At 38.5% G+C, this 24,968-nt stretch overlaps 2 pseudogenes; both read right to left on the reverse strand.

The window, feature by feature from the left end:
• Positions 1-1,484: 1,484 nt before the first annotated feature.
• On the reverse strand, positions 1,485-2,126 carry LOC149389278 (germin-like protein pseudogene; annotated as a pseudogene).
• Positions 2,127-10,480: 8,354 nt separating this feature from the next.
• Positions 10,481-12,746, reverse strand: LOC149389279 (pentatricopeptide repeat-containing protein At2g15690, mitochondrial pseudogene; annotated as a pseudogene).
• Between the last annotated feature and the right edge of the window lie 12,222 nt (positions 12,747-24,968).

Below are 24,968 nucleotides of genomic sequence, written 5' to 3' on the forward strand. Positions count from 1 at the left end.
TCGTAATTCTTCCGAATCCGTCAATACCAAGTGAGTGAGACTCTTACATTGGAAAGACATGCCTCAACTCATACTTCTAGGTCGTAATGTTTTTCTTCCGGCGGTAGGCTTAAAGGTTTATTTGATATGTTGTTATATGTCGGCTTGTTAATTGGTATTCATGGCTCATGTACTGCAATTAATTATCTTGAATCCTTATGGTTCAACAAAGAAAGGATATATAATATGTATATGGTCTCTAGCTTGAGAACCATACATTGGTGTTCATGCGGTGCCCATGAACATCTTTTTAACAGCCTCTTTCTATTATGTCTTTTATTATGCTATTTTTCAGACGCACAACGCATGAATAATACATTGATCCTTTTTTCCCCCATCTATGATGCAACTTTTCTCCATCGTTTTTTTCGTCGTCTGGAGTCATGTTCCATATCCAATGGTGGAAACTCAACCGGGAGATTGAAGCCTCAACATCTTCTTTACTATTGTTGGTTTCGGTGAGAGCCTGTAAGACGACGCTCCCGACTCTAGCTAGTGCTACTGAAGCAGTAGACCCCGACCCTCTCCCTTGAACTTCAAGCTATTAAGGAGATTCTTGAGTCTCATTCGTCTATAGCGGATATGGTGCAATAGATTGGGATCTTCACACTCGTTCCCTAGGGAAAGGGGTTCCAAGCAGAACAAATAGCAGAAGTGTTAGAAGATCAGTACGGGGCGTCGTCTCTTCCCAAAATCTTTGAAAGTCAAGTCTCCAAATGGAGAAGGAGAATAATCCGTATTGGAGGGACATCCAATCTCTTAATTATTCTCTGTGTCATCATGAGAGGAAAACTTAATTGCTTCTCCGCCAAGAATAGAATGACAGGAAGGACATCTTGAGTAATCATGATATCACTCGCTATTTTTCCTTTTTCGAAGAACATCACATCCGGTCCGGTTCCTCTTATCATGACGTACTCTAGTTTATTTTATTTGAAGTATTCCAATTGTGTAGATTTGATTATTTTATTATCCATTGAAAAGACTCTGACAAATAGTGAAAATGAGAAGAAAAAGGTAATAATTAAAATTTAAATGATATGAGGGTATTTTTGTCTATTTTTAGATCAAAAATTCATTCTTAGATATTTTGCAAATAGAAAGTCTACTCTTCGTATTTCCTAACTTGGGAAGTCTACGTCATAAAATTTCTCTGACCATTTCTAACAAGCAAATTCAAGTTTATTATAATTATAAACATATAAATTATTAATGATCAAATGAAATCTAATATATTTAATTATTGACAGATTAATGTAATAAATCTTATGTAGAATATCTGAAAATATGAGTAGATCCACGTACTTATATGTACGGTAAAAAAATCCATCTCTTTCAAAGCTCGGATGACATTACTTTTGGACCAGCAAGTACATAGTGTTTTCTAATATATTATTCAATTTCAATACATAGATGGTAGAAATCAAAACTGAAAACGCACGTCTCTATCCACTCCCGCCAAGTAAAGACTTGAGCCTCTTGATTTCCGCCGGGGCGATGAAGGTGTTGGCACTCATCAAGTCGGTAGGGAAATCATTGGCAAACAAATTGAAAGGCACGGATTGCATTCCGGGGTTGTTGCTGTTAAACCCGACCAACACCGTTGCGGGCTTCGAGTTCGGCGAGTTGTATAAGAAGTGCGATAGGCCGCGAGGGAAAACTACTACGTCGCCTTGATTGAGGTTGTTGAGGTAGACTTTGTGCTCAGAGGTGATGAGGCCCGAGATTAGGGTTCCCTCGACGAGATACACGATTTCCGTTCCCCTCGGGTGAGAGTGGAGAGGGGATACACCGCCGGCTTCGAGGTCTCCTCTGAAAAGGGAAATTCCGAGGCCGTTCACCGCCGGGAATGTGTTGTAGCCTGCTAAGGTACCGCCGGCTTTGAGGACGTTGGACGTGTTCGAGCGAGCTCCGAGGCCGGAGAACACAAAGTCTTTTGCTATGACCTTTGACTTGTCTTTGCAGGCGTACCCTAATGGGGACTCACGGGAAGTGTAGTCTGCGATACAGAAGTCTTGTACGGTCTCGGACAAGGACTGTACTGAGACTAGGAGGGAAAAGAGGAAGAGACAACAGACTAGTGCCATCTTACTCATTGTTCTTTTTAGTTATTTTGTTAGTGTGAAGATATGGTGAATGAATTAGTGTGTTCTTTCAAAATATGCTCTAGTACTTTATATACACACGAAAGGATAGTAAGAGATACATGTGACTTTAATGCTTTATACTCTATGAACGTATTAATTTCTATAATCTTTTTAGGAAGAAGATTTTTATTTATTGTGTATATATATATTCTCCATCCGAGTAGTTATATGGTTTTAATTATGTGCAATGCTAGCTGTCGTATTACTCGTATATGGTTTAACCTCTCGATCGATCTACAACAATTTTCCCGTGATCTCAATAGAATTTTTAACAAATCAATATGAATATTACACACACATATACATATATATATATATATTATATATATGTGTGTATATATATATATATATATATATATATATATATATATATATATATATATATATACTCTTACGTAAATCTTCTACCCTGAATACATATGTGGAATATTTTCATTCATGATCGACTTTCATATATAAATATTATTCATCTATATAAATATATTGGACCATTAGTCAATCACTAATCCTATAAATCACCATTATTTAAAAAAAAAAAAAATTCATTTTATTAAAAAAATAATCCACCAAGTCGAAATTAATTAAATTAATTGAACAGTTAATTTAATTAATTGAACAATTTATTTAACTAACATTGTACTGTAGACTATTTTCTTAATCAAAACGAAACTTTTGCTACAGTCTTAAATGAAATTGGGGAATTGACTAGTTAGTTGCAACGAATTCTTCTAATATACTATTATCGAGTACGCACGAATGATCAAAACTTAATACTTAATAAAGTTATCGGATAATTAATTAAGTTATAAATATAAATATAGAATTTAGGTAAATATGCTGAATAAAATATGGTTTTTCTTATTTATAATTTGACTACAAAAATCTAGAAATCTTTTATGTTATAATATTTTCTTTGATTTACCCTTTTTATTTTGCGAATTAAGTAACAATTATAAAAATAGAAATGTTTTTTTTTTTAATATATACAATTCTAGTTTCCCTTATCATAGTTGGTAAATGGTCTTAGTAAAAGTGATTTTAAAAGTATTAATATAACAAATTCCTTACAATAAAAATCAAATATTTTATTTGGAGACTGTTAAATTTAAATAAAGAAATAATAAAAAAATTAAAATAACATAATATAGTTGGAATACATGTCAGTTATAAGACTGAAAAAGTAAATATTTCTTATATTTATAAACCATGAAAAGTTGGATTTGGTTAATATATTTTCAACAATATTTATAATTATTAATAAAGTAGAATCTGTATGTTAAAAAATGAAATATAAATTAATATACTTTTAGGAATGTATCACGGTGAATAAATCTTCATGCACAATTATCTAATTCTTTCTCGAGCAACTAAACAGTCCTATAAAAATCATGAACGAAATAGCTAATCTCATATAAGCATTAAGCACAAAATTAATTCAAGCGACATAGAAGGTACACAGAAAAATTCTTCAATTAAAACATAATGAATCCACAACTATAATCAAGCAAGTTAAACCATCACCCTCTCGGGGATTTGTTCATGGTGTCTAGAGTAACAGAAACACATAATAAATAAATAAAACAAACCATGAAAACTAAATTAAAATAAATAAATATAAACGAGAGGTCCAAGGATAGGGATAAGAAAGAAAAATGCTGAATTTCGCGTGATCTTCTTCTCCGGTAGTCTTTTCTCTCCCAACAAGCCTAACAGAAAATAAAACTCTAATATAAAACCTAACTTAAAACTTATGTATTTAGGTTTCTAACTACTAAATGATAAATAAATAAATAAATAAATAAAGTGAAGAACTCGTCAAAATCGGAAAACAGCATCTTGGTGGCTTAAAAAAGGCAAAATCAGCGCCAAACGCGCAGTTGGAGTGCGCTATGCGCATACTGCTTTCTCTGGTATCCGCGCGCGCAATGATGATTAAAATGACCATAAGTTCTTGCTCCAGTGTCTGATTCTTGCAAATAAATATGCGATGGAAAACTAAAAGAAAAATCTATCTAATGTTGGAAAGAATTAGTCCATAATATTTATAGAGAATCTCAAAATAATGCAGAATAAGACTCCATGTTTCTTGTTCCAAAAGTCTTCGAATCACTTCAAAATGGCTTCGTAACTTCACATGATGCGCTACCAACCTCCTTGACATCCAATTGGCCTCTAAAACCTATAAATCACTCAAAACACACTAAAAGACATCAATTGCTCACAAGAACTCATGACATTCAAGCCGAGAAATATGAATTTAACGCATACAAAACGCTCCTATCACCGGACCACCTGTGGGCTAACCGGCCCGATCCTTTTTTTTCTTAAGTTTTGGGCCGGCCCGACCTTTTCAAAAAAAGGGTCAAGCTGAACCGAGCTATATAAAGGGTGTGGGTTGTGCCTAGGGTTATAGGTCCTCAAACTCGGCCCGACCCAGACTCTAATTAGGCCCGGTTCACGTCCAACCCTTTTTTAGATAAAATGATAGTATATTTTTGTTTCAAATATATTTTTTTTATGTTTTAAAAAGTACTTTTGACATATAAATTTAATTTTATATTGATGATATTAATGTTTTTTACTCTAATATTTGTTGCTTTGATTAAAATTGTATAAATTTACTAACATATTTTAAGTATTAAAAAGTACTTTTGTTTCAAAACTTTGGGTGTGTTCCTTGTGTTGTTGACCCTTTTGGTTTATGATGGATAATACCAGAGAAGACGGATCTATCAATCGTCCACCGATGGTTGATGGGACGAAATATTATTCTTATTGGAAAGCTCGCATATGTGCTTTTCTCAAGTCTATTGACAATAAAACTTGAAAAGCCATTATCAATGGGTGGTCTCCTTCCACGAATAAAGATAAGCTGGAGTGGTGGTCTCCTTCAACGATGAGAAAGAATGGGATGTTAAAGAAGATGAGGTTGCTCTGGGCAATTCACGTGTTTTGAATGCCCAGTGCAATGGCGTTGACAAAAATATTTTCAGACTCGTCAACACATGTACGTAAGAGCGCTCAGGAGGCATGGAAGATTCTTGAAGTTGCTCATGAAGGCACCTCCAAAATGTGTAACCAGAGACTTCAGCTCCTGACCACCAAATTTGAAGCCATGAAGATGCTCGAAAAAGAAACTGTATCTTAATTCAATGTTTGCATCCGAGGCGTTGCTCATGAGTCATTTTCTCTTAGAGTCACTATGAATTATGAGAAGCTTGTCAGAAAGATCTTGATATCTTTTCCTGAGAGATTTGGGACAAAAATTACTGCTAGTGAAGAAGTGTAGACCTATCCAAAATGCCTGTAGATGGGACAAAAATTACTGCTAGTGAAGAAGTGTCAGAAAGATCTTGATATCTTTTCCCTTTTCCCTTGTGACTTATGAATTATGTCTTGGTAAACCCGAGAAGAAGAATAAGGGTGTTGCGTTCAAGAACTATATTTTTTTATCACAAGGAGCAGGTATACTCTGAAACTGATGATGATAATGAGTCTATTTTTATACTTGCCAATAATTTTGGCAAGGTCATGAGGAGAATAGAGAAGAGATCCGGAAAGAATGTCTCACCTATTGTCAGAGACAATCAACCACAATAACATGGTCTGAGAGAAGGATCCTTTCAACGACGTGGACGTGATGTTGACAAATCTAATCCCTACAATCCTAACAGATCCAAGGGGATTCAGTGTCGTAAGTGTGAAGGATTTGGACACATTCAGCCTGAATGTCCAAATTTCCTAAAAAGGCAGAAGAAACAATTTGATGATGACTTTGGAGATGATGGTGAATCAGATCAAATAAACAATTTTGTTACCTTTAATGCTCATGTTATCGATTGTTAGAGATCTCCACCATCGGGTCCTATTCTTCCGCGCTCTCCACTTCTACAACCTCTCGCAGCAGGAACTTCGGCTCGGTTCAGTGGAGAGGCATCTTAGATCCGAGGATCTACAAGGTGCGAATCGCCACCGTCGCGGACTCACCGAGTCATACTCGGTCTATGCCGCTTTCTACTATCCTTACTAGTAAAACTCCGCCTTAGCGATCGACAAATCGAAGCTCCAAATTCAACCGAGTTTGTTCTTCAATCGGGAAGCTCGAAGAAAAATCTCGTCCTCTGGAAGCTGTCATGGTTGCCGGAGAAATGACTCATCTTCGGTGCCTCCTCTGCTACTCCCCCACCTCTACCGCTCGCTGAACAATGCTTGGGAGACTACAACGCAGCCTTCGAGGGCAACAATGAATAGTTAAAAGCGGAGTAGCTAGAGAGACAAAATCAACGTTAATATAGAGAGATTATTTAAGAATGAATGGTCATTAAATATGGCTATGGTCAACTCATATAATGACTCATTTCTTATTTTTTATTGTGAAATATTTAATGAATGATATTATGGATATTTGATCCTAGTTAATTTTTGTGAATGATTGTTTTGCAAAATTAACAAAATATTGATTATTTTGCAAAATTTAAATTTGCAAATAACTAGCTAGGTATTCATGAATTATCACAAAACCAAGTTAGGATCATTATTACTTAAAATATTCGGTGTAATTTGTACTTAGATTTACAGTCAAGTATGCACTTTGTAAGAATGAAACTCTATGAAAAGTTTCCGTCAATCTTTAGTGCTAAATAAACCTACCATTTCCACGAGAATATTTTGTCCCACATTGAAATCCCTACAAGCCCAACATTGAAATTCTCGCTATATTATTCCCTTCTTTACGATTATTTATCCATATAAAATATACAGACGTGTTTAATCCTAAAATCATGAACTAATGTCAAGAAAAATAAATGTAGATGGCAAATTACAGCAACTTTATTATTTTTCTTTTTAAATTTCACATAATATATACGCTAATGATGTTACCTTCTCGGACATGCTCATTAGGTTACAAAATCTTCAGAAGTGACACAAAATTATGATCGAATCCTTTGATAAAAACATGCGTTCCTTCAAAAAGCTCTTCCTCAAAAGACGCTAATAGCGGAAAAGAAAACCACAAAATTAGCACTTCTTACAAATTTTAAAAAATGGTTCTATCTAATTGGAGACGATAAATACAGTCAAAGCAATTTTGGTCCATTTCGTATCGGAATTGCATAAACATTCAACGCATAAGAAAAAAAAAAACCATGAGAGAGACTGATTGAGACTGAGGGCTTCGTGGTGAATCTCTTCGTATGGAATCGGCCAATAAATACATATCATATCAAAATGAATATAACTCAGACCAATTGCAGAGTTATAAAAAAGCTAAGAGACAAGTTGAGTGTGTGGAGGCCAAAAATGTAATGCCTTATTTATTTTTTTGCTTATAATTTGAGTGATCGAGTTTTGTGAGACATTTTATTTTGACATGTGGTGTATTTTGTTACGAGGGATTTGAACTCTTTTGGTTTGACATGATAAAGATTTGCTCTCTCTCTCTCTCTCGGATCCAATTGTTCATGTGTAACTTGTAGAGGTTATGGAGTACCAATTTTCTGTCATGAATTTCCAATAAATGCTTTTTAGTCTCCTTCAATTTTGTTCTGTAATGCTTACGTGATTCATAATAGTGTTTGATGCTACATTTGCAACTCAAGCTCGTGTAAAGCATTTGATACCGGAGTTGGAGATTTATTGCAACGTGAGCCGAAATGGCTGCTAGGTTTTTGAAAATTCAATCATATGATTGATCGAGTCGAAGTGTCTAAAAACGACTAAAAGTACACAATAAATAAACCATTTAACACAATTATTTATGGTTTAATTTAAATGGATACAGATCTATAAAAAATAAAAGATTTTTTTAATGAACTAACCATTTCAAACTTAGTATTTAGCAAAATAACCAAGGTTTCATAAGTTAGTGAATTTTATGCACTTATAATGTAAAAATACTAATATACCTTTAAATATTTTCAAAATAATCTAAGTTTCCAAAATTTAAACCCATTGTACTTTATGCATTAATCCACTATTTGATAAACCAAATGAAGAATAAGAAGAAGAAGATGTCAAAAAATTTAATCATGCTTTGAAAAAAATTTAATCCACTCTTCGATAAATAAAAAGAACAAAAGGAAGAAGAAGATGTTAACAAATTTAATCCACTTTTCGATAAACCAGAAGAAGATGTCAAAAATTATAATCATGCTTTCAAAAATTTTAATCAACTCTGCGATGAACAAAAAAAAAACGACGAAGGTGATGGTGATAGTGGTGGTGATGGCGATCGACGACCATATTGAGCACAAAGATCGACGACGACGATCTAGAGACCACGAAGCCCCATGCCAATCACAACGATTTCGGAAAAAATTAGGGTTTCAAGAATTAGAGTTCCCGGGAGCTTTAACACCTCGCCGCCGGATCAGGCGGCCATGGAAAGGCTGTCTTTACCTCCGTCGATGGCGATCTCGAGCTCGATCATGGCTTCGATGAGAGCGGTGGCGGTGTGGTACATCGCCGCTCCTTCTCCGTGGAGCCTCGCGGCGTACATCCAATTTTCTCTCGCCTTTCGCTTGCCTTCATGTCCAAGAGAGAGGTCACTCGAGCCCAAACCAAGTTCGGGAGCGCTTCTCCGACCGAAAGCCTCGACATCGCCTTCGGGTCTCAGAACCCTCGTCAGAGCGTCTATGACCGTCACTCCCGGATTGATATCTAGAGGCTCGTAGGCAGGGCCGGCCCGATAGTTAAGCGGGCTAAGCAGCCGCTTAAGGCCTCTTAATTTTGTGAGAAAAAATAGTCCCAAATTTTGATGTTATTGAGTAGTAAATGGACCTCGAATTGCTGCTACTCTCCATCACGTAATTTTGTTGCTGTTGACTGCTTTTGCTGTTGGACATTTATACTCAAGTACGCCCAATGTTGTTGTTATGGGTGTATGTGTTTTTTTTGCTGGCTAAATATTGTTGTTGGCCCATTTGATTATTAAGTGATCATTAACTTAAAATCAAATAAGGTCTACTTTCACTTTCGATTATGTCCACCCACAAAGATTTTTAAATAAATTTGTTCAGTGACTTTTCATTAATTTTTTATGGGATTGCATCTTAAAAAGAGATAAATCTGTTGGATTCTTTTCAGATTTTGAAACTTTGAAAACTAGCTTTTCAGGTACCAAGTACCAACCAGCATGAAGATGATAATAGCCGTTTAAAATAAAGGAAAAATATCAACAATAGCTCATCTGTTTAATCGAAACTTCAGTTTCCAAAAATATCAGATATATTCCTTCAGTTTAATATAATTGACATATATCTCCCTTACAAATATGTTATATTACAAATATCATCTTTTTCGTTTATTTTTTACAAAAAAAAAAATAAATAAAAAAATTGAACTCTTCAAAATACCTTTAATGAAATAATCTTTTATTTTCTATTCTATATACAAAAAAAATTAAATTAAAAAATTTCTTTATAAAAAGTTAAGGATTTTTTTTATAAAGAGAGATTTTGATTTTTTTTAATAAAATAGTAAATAAATATTTATTATATTAAGGGTATTTTGGGGAGTTCAAATTATTTTTTGTAAAAAATAAATAAACGAAAATGATGATATTTGTAATATAACATTTTTTAAGGGAATGTATATGTCATTTATATTAAACTAAAGATATATGTCTGATATTTCTAGAAATCGAAAGAATAAATCTTGCATTTCAATTAAACACGATGGATACTCTTGATAATTTTCCTAAAATACAAGATGCATTAAGAGAGGTTCAAAAGAGTTAGAGGCTTAACATGTGAGTTAAAATTTGATTAATGAAGTTCTATTTCTTATATGTTATTTTTCATAATCAAATATATATATATATATATATATATATATATATATATATATATATATATATATATATATATATATATATAGACATTGTCTTTGATCTTATGATTACAACATATATTTTAATTTTTCTTGAAAATGATTATTAATATGTCATCGTTTTTTTTTTCAAAAGTCTAATTTTTGAATTTCGCTTAAGGCCTCATTATACATTGGGCCGGCCCTGCTCGCGGGCTTTAATGGATATTTTGGAGTTTTTTAAAATTTGGGCTATTTTGTCCCGATTTTTGAAAAGTTGGACTATTTTAACAAAGACAAACTTAAAAGATAGCCGCATCGCCCAAAAATAAATGGTCGGATTCGGTTTTAGATGTCAAACATGATTAATAAATGGTCGAATTTGGTTCTAACTATTATTTTCGTAAACACAATTAACACGACACGATTACAGCACGAACACGAAACTATCATTCAGCTAAGCAGAACGTTGCAACTGCAAACTATGATATAACTATTACGACTTTCATAACTGACATGTAAACAGAAGAGTTCAACAAGATATACACATATCATAAATCCTGACGCCATTTCGTCCAAACTTGTATTCTTGTGTGACAGGACAAAACAAATGCGGCGGGAATTGGTATACTTGCTCGATAAGTAACCGATCAACAGAGTTCACATAACAGACAGAAGATACATAATAAGGAAAAAAAAAAAAAAACCGTCACTCTCTACCAGTAATCGCCGCACGAGCATTTCCCGTCCTTGAAATGATGGAAGCGCTTGTTGTCCCTGACGATCAACTCTCTCCCCACGATCTTCGACATGATCTTGATCGCGTTGTGGCAGTCCCCGCAGACCCTCAGATTCTTGATGATCCTCAGCGGCGTCCTCGCTGGCGTGCTGATCAGCCCGTACGCGATCGCCAGCCTCTCGCTGTGGTACAGCAACGCCTGCTCTTTCGCCTCCTGATCTATGTCGTGCAAAACGTACCTCGTGTCGGGGACGTAACCCGAGTCCTTCATCGCCAACAGAGCCTTGAGCTTCTCGTCGTCCTTGTAAAGGCTCGGGCTTTTCACTTCCCCGAGCCTGCTCTTCCCTTCTAAGGCGCTGATTCCAGAGAGCTTTTTCGCCGCCGGGGTCGGGTTTTTGTTGGGCGAGACGGGGCTCGATGGGTCGAGGGAGAGCATTAGCTCCTCGGCGCGGTCTTCGAGGTCAATGTCGCCTTGGATCCGAGCGTAGTCTCTTAGGGTTTCCCATACTCGGGCCGTGGGCTCGAAAGGGAGCTTTGAAATGTAATCCTCGGCTTCGTTTAAGTGACCGCAAGACCCGAACACGCCGAGGATCGCTAGGTAGTGCTCGGTCTCCGGGGCGATTCCGTACTCGTTCTCCATAGATCCGAGGTGGATGAAGGCTTCTTCCACCGCGTCGGCGCTCCCGCAAGCGGAGAAGACAGCGAGGAGCGTTTTCGAGTCGGGTTTGGATAAGCCCTTTTCCCTCATCTGCTCGAAAAGCTGTAATCCCTCGTCGCCGGACCCGTTCTCCGCGTAGGCCGTTATAGTGAGGTTCCACGACTCGGTGTTCTTCTCGGACATGTGGTCGAAGACCCTCTTGGCATCGGTCGTGCTCCCGCATTTCCCGTACATCTCGATCACCTTGTTGATTAGGCGGAGATCGCTCCTCACCGGGGACTGCAAGAAGAAGTCGTGGACTTTCTTCGCGTTCTCCAACGATTTCGATCTCGCGCAGAGATCGAACAGCGCCGAGAAGCAATCCGCGTCGGCTTTCACGCCTTCCTTGTCCATCAGCTCGATAGCTTCCTTCAACTTCCCTTCCTCGCACAGCCTCCAAAGATTCGAAACCTGGTTCGGAATTTGAGCTTGTGGTTGCATTCGATGATCGACATTCTGGTTGTTCCACTGATTATTCGCTTGATTCGGGTATCCGGGTTGAGCATAACCCTGACTCTGGTTAGGGTTGTGCCACTGGTTAGGGCTTCCGGGTTGAGCATAACCCTGATTCTGGCCGTTCCACTGAGCACCCGGGTTTATCGGGTTCTGAGGAATCGCTTGACTAAAGTTTCCAGGTTGAGAAAATCCCTGATTCTGGTTGTTCCACTGATTTCCGGGGCTTCTCGGTTGCTGATCGTTAGGGTTACCGGGTTGAGCATAGCCCTGATTCTGATTTCCCCACTGGTTACTAGGGTTTCTGGGTTGCTGAAAATTAGGGTTTTGATACTGAGTAGAGCTCTGGCTCTGAGGGTTTTGTTGAGTGCTCTGGTAATTCTGACCCTGAGTCTGGGGAGGTCGAGGATTAGGATAGCCTCGATCATGGAAGTTCTGACCCGGATTAGGATAGCCCTGGTTCTGTGTACCTGGACTCTGAGTCTGAGTCTGCGAATTCCATTGATTAGGGGTTGGGTACCCGGATTGGGAATAGCCCTGAGGCTGATAATCTGCGTGGCCCGAGAAAGCCCTGGGATCGGACGGTGGAGATTGAGTCGCGGGCGATCGATTGTGCTCGTTGGGAATCGCTGACGTTGTTGTAAGGGTTTTGGCTAAGGTTCGATGGTGGCTGTTAATGGAGGGTTCGAGATGAGAAAGGCTAAAAGGCCGTACCTTGGAGACGAATAAAGAGATGGTATGGGTTCGAGACCGCCGAATCGCCATTGACAGAGACGCCATTGCTGAGCCGAGCTCAAAATGCTAAAACCCCTAAAACCGAGTAGCTACTCTGAAAAACCCTTCGCGCAGTGACTATTCTGTGTATCTTATTTATCACCCCTCGTATTTTCTTAAATTACACTTTGATCAGATGGAAATTAGGACATGCACACGTGTACAACATATTAGGATTCCTCCTAAAAAAAAAAAATGTATACATATACAACGTAGAGTAGTGCTAAAAAAAACGTATACTATGTAATAATACCTTTTTATAGAAGTATACAAATTTTGAGGAAAAAAAAAAAAAAGTGTACAAATGAAAAAATTCAAAAAATCGTAAGAATGGTTTTTTATCCGATTAGATTTGGTCCGATTATAAGACCGATCTAAAATAGTATGCTCCAGTTTCTAAAATGTCAAAAAAAAGGTTGAGCATTTACTACCAATTGTTTGGCTGTTATGTTGCATATATTTGAGTAGGGTCACTTATCGAATCTGCAAATTTTAGGGTAGATTCTTACTCCTCATAACTCTTATTCCTTATAACGATTTATATGAGATAATTAAATATTAACATGAACACTTATTAATTGAGATAGTCCAACACAAATTAGCAGGTCTACATGTCATAGAATTAAAAAAAAAAATTGGGAGCAGTCTGGTCGGATCTAAATCACAGTTTCAATTTTTGTTAGAACTATGGAAAAAAAAAAAATTTGAGGCATGTTGGACAATCTTCTTAAAAAAAATTAGAGCAAACGTCTCCAAAAATATAACGATGAACAAACAGTGCACCACAATACACATCTCTGGCTGGCGAACTAGAACGACAACGAGAATCTAGCAGGACGACAAGAAAAATGAATGAGAGAATTTCTTTTGAAGGTAAGCTTTGATCTCCTTTGAATGAGAAGCTTACTTGTACACGCATACTCAACTTGAGTTGCAACATTGATGGCTTTTTTCTCCCCAATTAATCATTAAATAGTTACCATAATTAGTACAAGTCCATTGAATGTACAAATGTTTTACAAGGTAAAAAATGTATATAATCTTATTCTAATTTATTAAATTCATATAGGAATATAGAGGAAAAAAATTGGGTAGAAAAACCAAAACCCAATCCAATCAACCTGGCATGGCCCGCCTGCCCGAATAGCAGAGACTGCGCACGTATGTAGTGGAGATGAGTTTGTGCGTATCCTAGCCCTGCTATAAAACTAGGTCGGCCTTGGAAAGGTAAAAGTTTATTCAAATTAATGATAGATATTCTCCAAAATATGGTTGAAACCGGTTCAGTTCCGGTTCGGTTTTAGCTCATTTTACGAATCAGAAACCGAATTTTCGGTTTTCAAATTTTTGGACCAATAACCGGACCGAATTGGTCCAAAATCAAAATTCAGTTATCCAAATTTTCGGTTAACCGAATTATGAAAACCGATATCTAGTTTGAAAATCGAATTTCAAAAACGGTTATCCAGTTTTTAAATTGGTTATCCAAAAAATCGGTTATCCGGTTCAAACCAATTTGTTTTCCTACGATTTTGTACTAATTTAGAAATAAAAAATAAAAATTGAGTAAATAAGTTTCAAAATTGTTTATATGATAACTGGTTATCCGGTTTCAAAACTGGTTATCCGTTTTAAAAAAAACGGTTAAATAACCGATAATCGAATTTTTGGATATTCAAAACCGATAACCGATCCAGTTTCATAAACCGGTTCGGTTAACCGAATCGAATTTTCAGTTTGATGACATGGCACCGAATTTCGGTTTCGGATCGATTCGGTTATCGGTTTAACCAATTTTCGGTCAAGTTTTGTACACCCCTACTCCAAAGTGAGTTTCCCCATCTATGTAGGGTTTTTGCATTTATATCTCACTCTGTTCTATTCCAGTACATATCACCAATTAACGGCGAACTTTTAGCACTCTTTGAATATCAATTCTCATTCATATTAGCTCCAATTTCGGTAAATAATTTTGTACAATCTCCACATCAAATACCATATCACAACCCCTATCCAAAACTCACCTGAACCGACTTTTACAATTTGGCCCACCTCTTTATCATCGTTTCCTCACCTATTTTTCTAGACTTTTGCTTAGAGTGTTCCCTAGAATTTAAAAGCCCTATTTTTTCTCTGGCTTCCACCATGCTCTCGGATCTTTTATAAAATATTTGGACCCTTAACCCAATAAGCCCAATCGTCATATCTCTAAGAGTACTAATCTTTATTGCTTCTCTTTGATTTTTTTTGTAGTCCCTCATTTTCTCTTTTGAGACACATATGTCCCTTCTAACCTCGTACCTTTTAAGCATACCTTATGGCTCATGTTGTATACCAATTTACCTCTACTCTCGACGATCTATCATGGTGAACCTTAGTTATTTATTTAGCTCAACCCTTTACCACCAAGATGTCGATCGTGCAGAGCTAACTGGCTCCGCAATATCTACAGGTCTTTGAATAGTTAGTGGGCTCACCCAACTTTGACAGTGGAAGGCTTAATAAAGTTTGGAAACTTGTGAAGTTTGCTAGAAGGAATGGTGGATCGAGCAATAGAAATTTGCTAGACCAAGTCACTTATCCTTGAAGATCTGGGTAGTCTTATCATCCTTGACTCTCCAACAAGATCGAAAAGGAGTGAGCTCGCGTCTTCAAATTAGGCTTTTCCTCACATAAGATCCAGAGTAGCCCATTGTGACTTTTCAGTGAATGAGGTGTTTGGGTACTAGAGAGCTTTGAGGACACGAGCATCAAATTCTTTTATGCTTGCGGGTGAGGTGCCAATGATCTTGTTTCTCTAAAACAGAGTTGCTACGAGCTTCTTTGATGGCTTGTGAAAAAACTGAGATTTTTCACCAAAAAAGTTGGAGGTATAAGACATCTCGCTTAGTTTAACCGGAATAAGGTGAAAGCCTAAAGTATTTTCCATGGCATACAAAACTTTAGAGGGGTTCGGAACACAATTTCCAAAACAAAATTTTGACTTGTCAAAGTTCACCCCTTGGCCCAAAAATACTAGCATCAATGGCGAATGGAAATGGATTTCGTAGTTGAGAGATGGAGGAAAATGAAGCTATAAGGATGAAGAAGAGATGGGAGATTTTGAGGTAGTCGCACCCCAAGACTACCCTAGAAATTGTTCCCTTATATTTGGTGGCACTGTGGAAGCAAGACAACGAGAGTGAATCACCTTTAAGGCCTAATGTGGGGGGATGTTCTCTCGCGCTTCGTAATTAAGAGATAAGAAATAAGAGACCATGTTGCAAAATTTATTCAAACAAATCAGATTCAATTATTGCTCAAGCAAAGTTTGAGCATCACGGCTTCGATATAAGCCATTCTATTTGGTCATAGGCTCTATGGGGAGGTCGAGTTTAAGAACCCTATAGGGTGTTATTTCTGAACTTACTAACTCTCGTGGCACATAGGCTTTCAAAACCAACAATTACACGTTATCGAGGATTTTATGGTCTTTTAGAAACGCATCATGTGGGATACAAGGCAGGTCGTCATGGTTTTGTACAAAGGAAATTCCATAACCACTTTAATTATCACATCAAGGCCGTAGTGGGGGACAACGTGTTTGGATTTATACCATGTGTTAAAAGTGTGACCACGTCAGCATCTAAGCTTGACCAGCTCAATCATGCCACGTCATGATCAGAAGCGTGTCTAGCACGTAACATCGTGTCAATGTAACTGATTCAGCTAGGCATTAGATCATACAGTTACGGTGTATAGTGTATTTAAGATAACAAAGTGTAAAGATTCATTCAATCATTCGTTAATGAGAAATACCAACTCAGTAAAGGTTTACTCTCGGAAGTTCTCTCAATATCTCTCTCTCTCTCTCTCTCTCTCTCTCTATATATATATAAATTCAACTTGGTATCAAAGCGGTGAAAATGACGAATGAAGACTCGTTTTCCTCGTCATCGTAGATCAATGTGATCTAGTGACCAATGGTGTTTTCTCAGTTATCGGCGGCTCTCAACACTGCGATTTTTTTTCAAGCTCGACATAGACAATTACTCGATTTGGCATTCACAAGTTCTTCCGACGATTGTAGGCCATGACCTACTTAGTTTCATCAACGGAAAGAACGCATATCCACCGGAGTTCATCGAAGTAAGGAGCGCTGGATGAACGGTGATCATATTTGGAAATCAAGACTACGATCAATGGATTCGCAAAGATCAACTACTTATGTGTTGGCTAATCTCATCTCTCCAATTAGATCCGTCAAAAAGTCACAAGAATTAGGACGTTGCACGAAACCTAGACAGCTCTTGAGCATCAATTCATTGTTCGATCGAAGGCACGAATAATGCCTCTCAAGTTTTCGCTTCAAACGACGAAGAAAGGTTCTCTTTCTGTCGCTGATTACTTAGCCAAGATGGAGAGTACTATAAATGCTCTCTTTCTTTTAGGAATCAAAATCTCATAGGACGACCTCATCACTGTGGTCCTAATAGGATTACCGACTGAGTACGAGGTCATAGTCCCGATGGTCAGTAATAAATTACAGAACTCTGAAGGCAATGAGTCAGAGATCTTCGTTCAAGAAGTTCTGGCCATGTCTCTCTCTAAAAAAACACACATCGAGCAACAAAATGTGTCTCTTTCAGTCGAGATTTAAGGAGCGAGTATGAATTACATCGACACCAGAGGAAGATGAGGCAGATCACGCGGACGTGGAGGTCGTGGATGCTCATATGGTGGTCGAGGCTCCAACTCCAAGCCGGTGTACCGGATTTGCAACAAGTAGGGTCACACGACAATGGCATGTTGGCACAGACTTGACGAGTCATACCAAAGCTCTCGTCAACAAGCCTCTGATCATGCTCAAGCTTAGAACAAAGCTGCATTCTTCGCCGGTCCAGAGACGGTTGTTGTTTAATCGTGGTACGTAGACTAAGGTGCCACCAATCACATAACCCCGGAGCTTGACAACCTTCAGGTTAGTTCAGAGTACAAAGGCAAGGAGAAAGTGATGATTAGCAATCGTATCAACCTAAATATTACTCAGACTGGTCAATCGATTTAAGGAAAACCACACACTAAAGGCCTCAAACTCAATAAAATCCTTCGATTACCTTCCATAAAGAAAAGTCTCATTAGTATCTCTAAGCTCACTAGTGATAACAATGTCTTTGTTGTATTTGATGCAAATTGATGTTTTGTGAAGGACAATAGAGCATGACAAGTTCCTCTTCAAAAACGGCATGAGAATGGACTTTACGTGATGGAGAAGTCAAGTATTACTAAGGATCACAATCTCGAGTCAAATCATCGTGTCATCTTCAATTCAAGTGTATGTACCTAAAACTCTTACTCAGTCAATGTCTATGTGTTTTACTAGTTGTAAGTCTGTTGATTGGCACACTTGGCATAGACGTTTGTGTCATGCTTCAAGTAACATTGTGTATAATGTTTTGCAAAGTTGTAATCTCTCTAGTTCAATAAAATGTGAACATGAATTTTGCAATGTGTGCCAATTTGGTAAAAGTCGATCTTTACCATTCACTCTTTCTCACACGAAAAGCACAAAACCATTATAAATCGTTCATACTAACCTTTGGGGTCCCGCCCCTGTAGTTTCATCTCAAAAGTACAGATATTATATACACTTCATAGATGACTTCTCTAGGTTCACATGGATTTATCCTTACGAATCAAATCAGAACCCCTAGGAGTCTTTAAATCATTCAAGAAATTTACAGAAAAATCCTTAAATATATCTATATGCACACTCTAATCATATATGGGTGGTGAGTACCGGTCATTTACATTCTTTTCAAATGAAAATGGTATAACAGCTCGTCATCCTTGTCCTCGTATCCATGCCCAAAACGGCAAGGCAGAGAGAAAACATAGGAATTGTATAGTTAGGAATCTCTATGCTAGCTCAAACACAAATGCCATTATCCTTTTAGTGGGAGGCATTCTCATCTGCCACTTTTGTCATAAACTCATTACCAACACCTCTTTTACATCAGTCTTGTCCTTTTCAAATTCTCTTCTCAAGAAAACTTGATAACTTGTTTTTGAAAGTATTTGGTTGTGCAGTTTTCCCACACTTGAGACCTTACGATAAAAACAATTTACAATTTAGGTTAGAGAGATGACTTTTTCTAGGGTAGAGTCTTAGCCACAAAGGGTACAAATGTCTTTCTTTTACATGTCGTATTTACATTACACGAAATTCTGTTTTCAATGAAGTTGATTTTTCTTATATTGATCTATTTCCAGAGTCTCTTGAGTCCAATGACGATGTCTGTCATGTAGTCTATTCTATGTCGCATGTTGTCCTTTTTTGTCCTATTGTCCATAGCATCTCTGACTTAGTGATCCCAGGTCCATTTCTCAACACAATGTCATCAGAAGAAGTACTTGTGCCATGTGCACAACCATTATCCCTTGGACCTTGCAACACAGCCTCTCAACCTGTCACATACCAGTCTCAAAGACAATCACGACACAACCCTTTATCCATTGAACCACAAATTTCTCACGATACGCTGCACCACACGCTTCCAAACTTAGACTCTCGTCCACATTCCACACCTAGTCCATGTAGGGTGTGGGGGGATAAATATTTAAACATTCAAATATTATTTCAGATGGGCTTTGGCCCAATTGAAACCCATGATCCATTTAAAGAACGACCCGCGATATCAATTATGGACCTGGCTCGCTCTCGACAGATCGACCCAAGTCCAGCGACATTTCCTGGCTCAGTGAAGGACGCCAGTTCGACCACGACTCGAAGGATCAGTCAGAGTAGACTGTGCCACGAAGACCGGATCTCGGACGACTACGACCTCGGCGAGGAATGTGGATCGAGGAACACGTGTCTTCGGCTTGAAGATTCCATCTCGCCTATAAATAGAAGAGGAGAGGACGATTTTGGCACACAAGCTCTTATTCTCAGTTTTCGACATTCTATATTGTACTATTACGTTTATTGCCTTGAGCTCGACCTGTTGAGTTCATCACCTCGTCCCGCTGTAACCTCCTCTAAATTAATAAAATTAATTAATATATTACTATAGTTTTTTTATTATTAACTTGTTTCTTATACGACGTCTTTCTAAACCCCCCTTTTAAAATCCTTAATCGTTTCATCTTTTATTTTGTGATTGTTGATCGATCCCAAAATCGACATCAACAATTTGGCGCCGTCTGTGGAAAATTTTAGAAAGACTAATCTCGGAATGAACAGTTCGTAAAAAAAAAATTATCATGTCTTCCACTCCGACTCATTACGAATCCGGAGAGGAGATCCACTCGGGGATCAGGGCAATCCTGGATATGCTGACCAAAAAAATAGATGAGCAAGCCGAGACCAACCGCGCTCTTAATGACCGGTTGAATACTCTCTCGACTCCTCGAAACATCCCAGATCTTCAAGTGGGATCCGGAGATATGACCGCCTCTGAGTCAGCTCGCCAAGCAACCTCGGCTGCGCAAACAAGCCGAGCTATCCTTCCTAGAGTCCGTCTGGATTTCTCTGGGATACAGGTCGCCCGAGGAGCAGACCAGTCTCCCATCGCAAGCTTTCAGCTTGGGGGAACTGCTGGCGAGGTCGCGACAGAAGTCACGATCGATCCTTCCGGACTCCCTCCGCCTCCGCTCGGGGGAGCACCGTCCGGGTCTTTCCCGACTGATGCGGGACCTCGCCCTCAAGCGATCTATCAAACATTCACTCCCAGCGTTTTGGCGGGGTGAATCAGACCCGTCAGGGCCCAGCCAGTGTAACCGCGGTCAGTCCGGCGCAATCGGGACCTCGTGTCTTTCGTGGTGGAGAACCCGATATGACCGAACTAGACAGGTTCAAGGAATCTATAACGGCCGAGCTGAGAGCTGTTCGTTCAGAATTTCATTCTGCGACCAGTTCCGCTCCCGAGATAGATCGTCTCGTAGAAGAAATGAGGCGAACTCCTTTCGCCAGAAACATCACTGAAATGCAACTGGGAGATACCGAAAAGGTTCGCCTCCCATGGTACAACGGCACCTCAAGTCCGAAGGCTTTCATATTGTCCTTCAGAGTCGCAATGGGACGAGTTATGCTCTCTGAGAGAGAATTAGAGGCAGGTTACTGCCAACTATTCGCCGAGAGCTTGTTCGGACCCGCCTTGGAATGGTTCTCCAAACTCGAACCAAACTCCATTGATGGTTTCGATAAGCTATCGGCTGCATTCCTGAAACATTATTCAATGTTCGTGGAATACGACCTAACCACGGATTGAAATCTCGCGCGAGATGGGGGTATCTCGCGCGAGTTCTCGTTTCTCGCCTAGGTGCTAGAGCGAGATGTTAATAACTCGCAAAATTGTCCGTTTCTCGCGATATCTCGCCATATATCTCGCGTTTTGAAAAAAACGAAGCTAAAACGAAGTTACCTCATTTTCTCGTTCAAACGAAGTTAAAAAAATGAAAAAAAAAATCACCCAAAGCAAGATCTGCAAAACCATCGTTAAGAAAAAGCTCTGCAAATCTCTCATTTTCCATCGCGAGATCTGTTGAAATCTCTCGTCTTCCCGCGCCGGACCTTCGTTTTCCTTCACGTAGCTGTCCAACTCCAACTTCGCCCAAGCATGGTAACTGTAGATCTGGGTTTTGAATTTTTTTTTTATGCAATCTGGTGAACTTCCGTGTGTGACTTGCTCAAAAATCAAAGCTGGAAACTTTCTTTTTGGTAGCTTAGGGGAAGAAAAGAAGTTTGCACTTAATTTGCAGATCTGTAAAAAAAATGAAAAAAATGAAATGAGGAAGAAGATGGCAACGTTATTCCGATTCATAAAAAGCAAGTTTGGTTGCATTTTGTAATGATTTTTTTTAAGCAAGTGATATCATTTTTTAATTACTTTTTTTAACAATTTTTGGGAATTGGAAAGGAATAGAAAACGTGGGCTTGGTTTTGGTCTTTAATATTGAATATATCATTATCACATACCTTGCATTAATTAGGCAAGATTCATGCACGGAACCAAATCAATAACATTGACTTTTCAACAAATAATAATAATAATATTAATAACCCATTAAATATGCAATCTTTAAAATGTTTTTTTTTTAATTCGAATTTAAATCTTTATGTTGTTGATTTAGAATTTAGATGTAATTAATAATTAATTTGATCTAAATGTAATTAAATTTTTTTATTATTTATTGCTTGTTTGATCTAATTCTTAGTTAGTTGTTATTGTCACGTTGTTCATTATTGTTAATGTTGATATATTTTGTTAATTCAGATTTAATAGTTGAAGAATGAGTTCGGATCCGGCCCGGAAATATTGTACGCCCATTAAGGAAAGACGAACGGTTTCGTATGCAACTTTTGTGGCCATGAGATGAAAGGCGGAGGTGTTACTAGGGTGAAGAATCACCTTGCCGCTACAGATAATCGAAGAAGTACGACGGTGTGTGATAAGTGTCCTCCAAAGTAAGGGAGGAGATGAGAGAGTGTCTTTTCGCCGTATCCGATAAGAAGAAGTCCAAAAGTAGTTTTGGAGCATATCTTCGGTCTAAAACCACCAAAGGACTTCATAGATACGAGTCAGATGAAGAGAACGATGGCGAGGAGGTCTTAGTCCGATCAACTATGAAGAGGGTGAGACAGCAAGAAGCAGCTGAGCAATGGAGGGCAGAACGAGAGGGACCCGGTGGATCTTCAGCGGAACCTCGTTTGCAACGATCATCATCTCTAGCTCCATCCTTATACAAATCCCCCAGTTCTCGGCAACAAAGGGTTGATGTGATGTCCATACCAGGATACGCGATGAAACTCGGACGGAACATTTGCAAGTTCTTTGTTCACGAGCACATTCCGGCATCTAAGGCGGACTCACATCATTTTCGAAACATGATCCAGTCCGCTCAGGAGTTTGGTAAGTGAATTAAAAGTTGTTATATTTAATTTCGTATTTATCATATTTAGTTTATTTATTAAGTATTTTGTTTTGTAGGTCCTAACGTTCTGTTGCCGTCTCCGTATGATATTCACAACAAGTATCTTGATGCCGAGGTTACTGATATGCAAAAATATGTCGATGACCAAAGGCCGAACTGGGAGAAGTTTGGATGTACGATCTTGTCTGATGGTTGGACGGGCCCCACCAGGCTAAGCATCATAAATATAATGGTGTATTGTGCTGGAACGACGGTGTTCTTAAAGTCGATTGACGCGTCCAACAACATCAAGAGCGGAGACTACATTTATGGCATCCTCAAAGATGCCATGAATGAAGTTGGGAAGCACAATGTTATACAAATCGTGACGGATAATGGATCTAACTACAAAAAGGCTGGGCAAAAGTTGATGAAGAGGTACAACTTGTATTTGAAATTTGTTATTTTAATTTCAAATTTATCATATTGATTAAGTACTAAGTTTTATAGGTTCAATGTGTATTGGACTTCATGCGCCGCTCATTGCATGGACTTGATGTTTGAAGATATCGGGAAGAGAGGGAACGTTGAAGCCGTCGTTAAGGCAGCTAGAATGATATCAAAGTTCATCTACAATCATGGTCAACTATTATCCAATCTAAGAGACATTTCCCCAGGTGAAATTGTGCGTCCTGGGACAACAAGGTTCGCTACGAACTATTTGGCTCTTAGAAGTCTTCGCGAAAAAAGAGCTGCGCTGAAACAAATTTTTACGAGTCAATGGTGGGACGATCACAAGCTAGCTCGTACGCAGACAGCTAGATCTGTTTCGGAGAATGTTTTGTCCCAACGATTTTGGCACGGAGTTGACGACGTGTGTGGTATCTTTGAGCCGATGTACAGTTGTCTACGATTGGTCGACACCGAAGTTCATCCAACCATGAGATTATTATACTACGTATTCCATGAGATGAAAAAAAGATTGGAGGGACTTCACGGGAAAAAATGGGTTGTTGATATTGTCGAGAACAGGTGGACCAGCCAACTTTGTCATCCATTACATGAAGCAAGTAACCGTTACGTTTAACATTTTTAATGAGGTTAACTATTTTAGACGTTATAGTTATTAACAATTATTTGTTCTTTATAATGTAGCTTACTACCTTAATCCAAAGTTACAGTACAACAGAGAGGTTCATATGGATAATACACACATGGCATCGGTGACAAAGGTCTTTGACGTTTTGCACCCACACGATGATTCATCTAGGCTAGGACACGAGGTATTTATATTCTTGGTATTTATGCACACGTCTTTGATATTAATTTCTAATGATTTATATTTTCAAATATACAGTTGTTAGCATTTCGAGACGCTAAAGGAGACTTTTGTCAAAAAAGTGCGATATCAGCGAGGGGTACTCTAGTAGCAGGTAATAATTTCACGTAATGATTTAAGATGGTTTATAGTTTGACTTTTAAGGTTGATAATGTGTATGTATTTTAGCAAATTGGTGGGAGCTTTATGGAAATGCTATTCCGACATTGCAAAAATTAGCTATGCGAATCCTTTCCCAAACTGCGTCTTCATCAGCATGCGAAAGGAATTGGAGCACATTTGCATTAGTGCACACAAAGCAACGGAACCGCCTAGCATACAAGAGGTTGGAGAAACTTGTATTTTGCAGTTATAACATGAAGCTGAACATGAGAGACATGAAGTACAAGTTCGATAATTCAGTGGTGCCTTTAGATCCTTTGGACATCATCGAACGGGCTTTTGAAAGGTCGGGAGCCCAAAATGAAGGAGATGATGAGATGCTTCACTGGATTGATCCTGTTCACCTAGATGACGAAAATCAGAACCCAGATATGCACATTGCTGAAGAGGCTGCAAATCTTGGAGTTGATGTCAACCAAGTTTTGAACGAAAACGTCCCCCCCCTCCCATCGACAGACTCAAGACGTTTCAAGTTCTTCGGATGATACTGGTCATGCCTCGGATGATAACGCAGGTAAGATTGCTCTCATAATTTAATAAAACAAGTTTTTATTTTCTAATTCCGTTTTTATTATAATCATAGGAGGTGGTGGTGGTGGTGGTGGTGGTGGTGAAGAACGTGGCGGGCAATACAACAGCGGTGGTGGATACGATCCTCAATTCGGCAGCGGTGGTGGATATAGCGTACCACAAACGGACGATGAATACGACCGCATGAATCCAGCCTTTTTTGAGTCAGGATATGGAGGCAATACGTACAGAGGTTTGTCTGATGCAATGTCATTCTCTTCTACTAGCAAAGATGTTGATCAATTGTCACAGTTTTTCGGTGGGTTCTCGATTACACCGGAGGACTCAGAATCCTCGCATCCAATTGAGCCGCATGACGGGTCGTACAGTTATCCTGAGTATCCG

This window comes from Urtica dioica, chromosome 8 (genome assembly GCF_054948205.1).
Source record: "Urtica dioica subsp. dioica isolate 48M chromosome 8, U.dioica_male_clone48M_v1_H2, whole genome shotgun sequence".
NCBI classification, from domain to species: domain Eukaryota; kingdom Viridiplantae; phylum Streptophyta; class Magnoliopsida; order Rosales; family Urticaceae; genus Urtica; species Urtica dioica.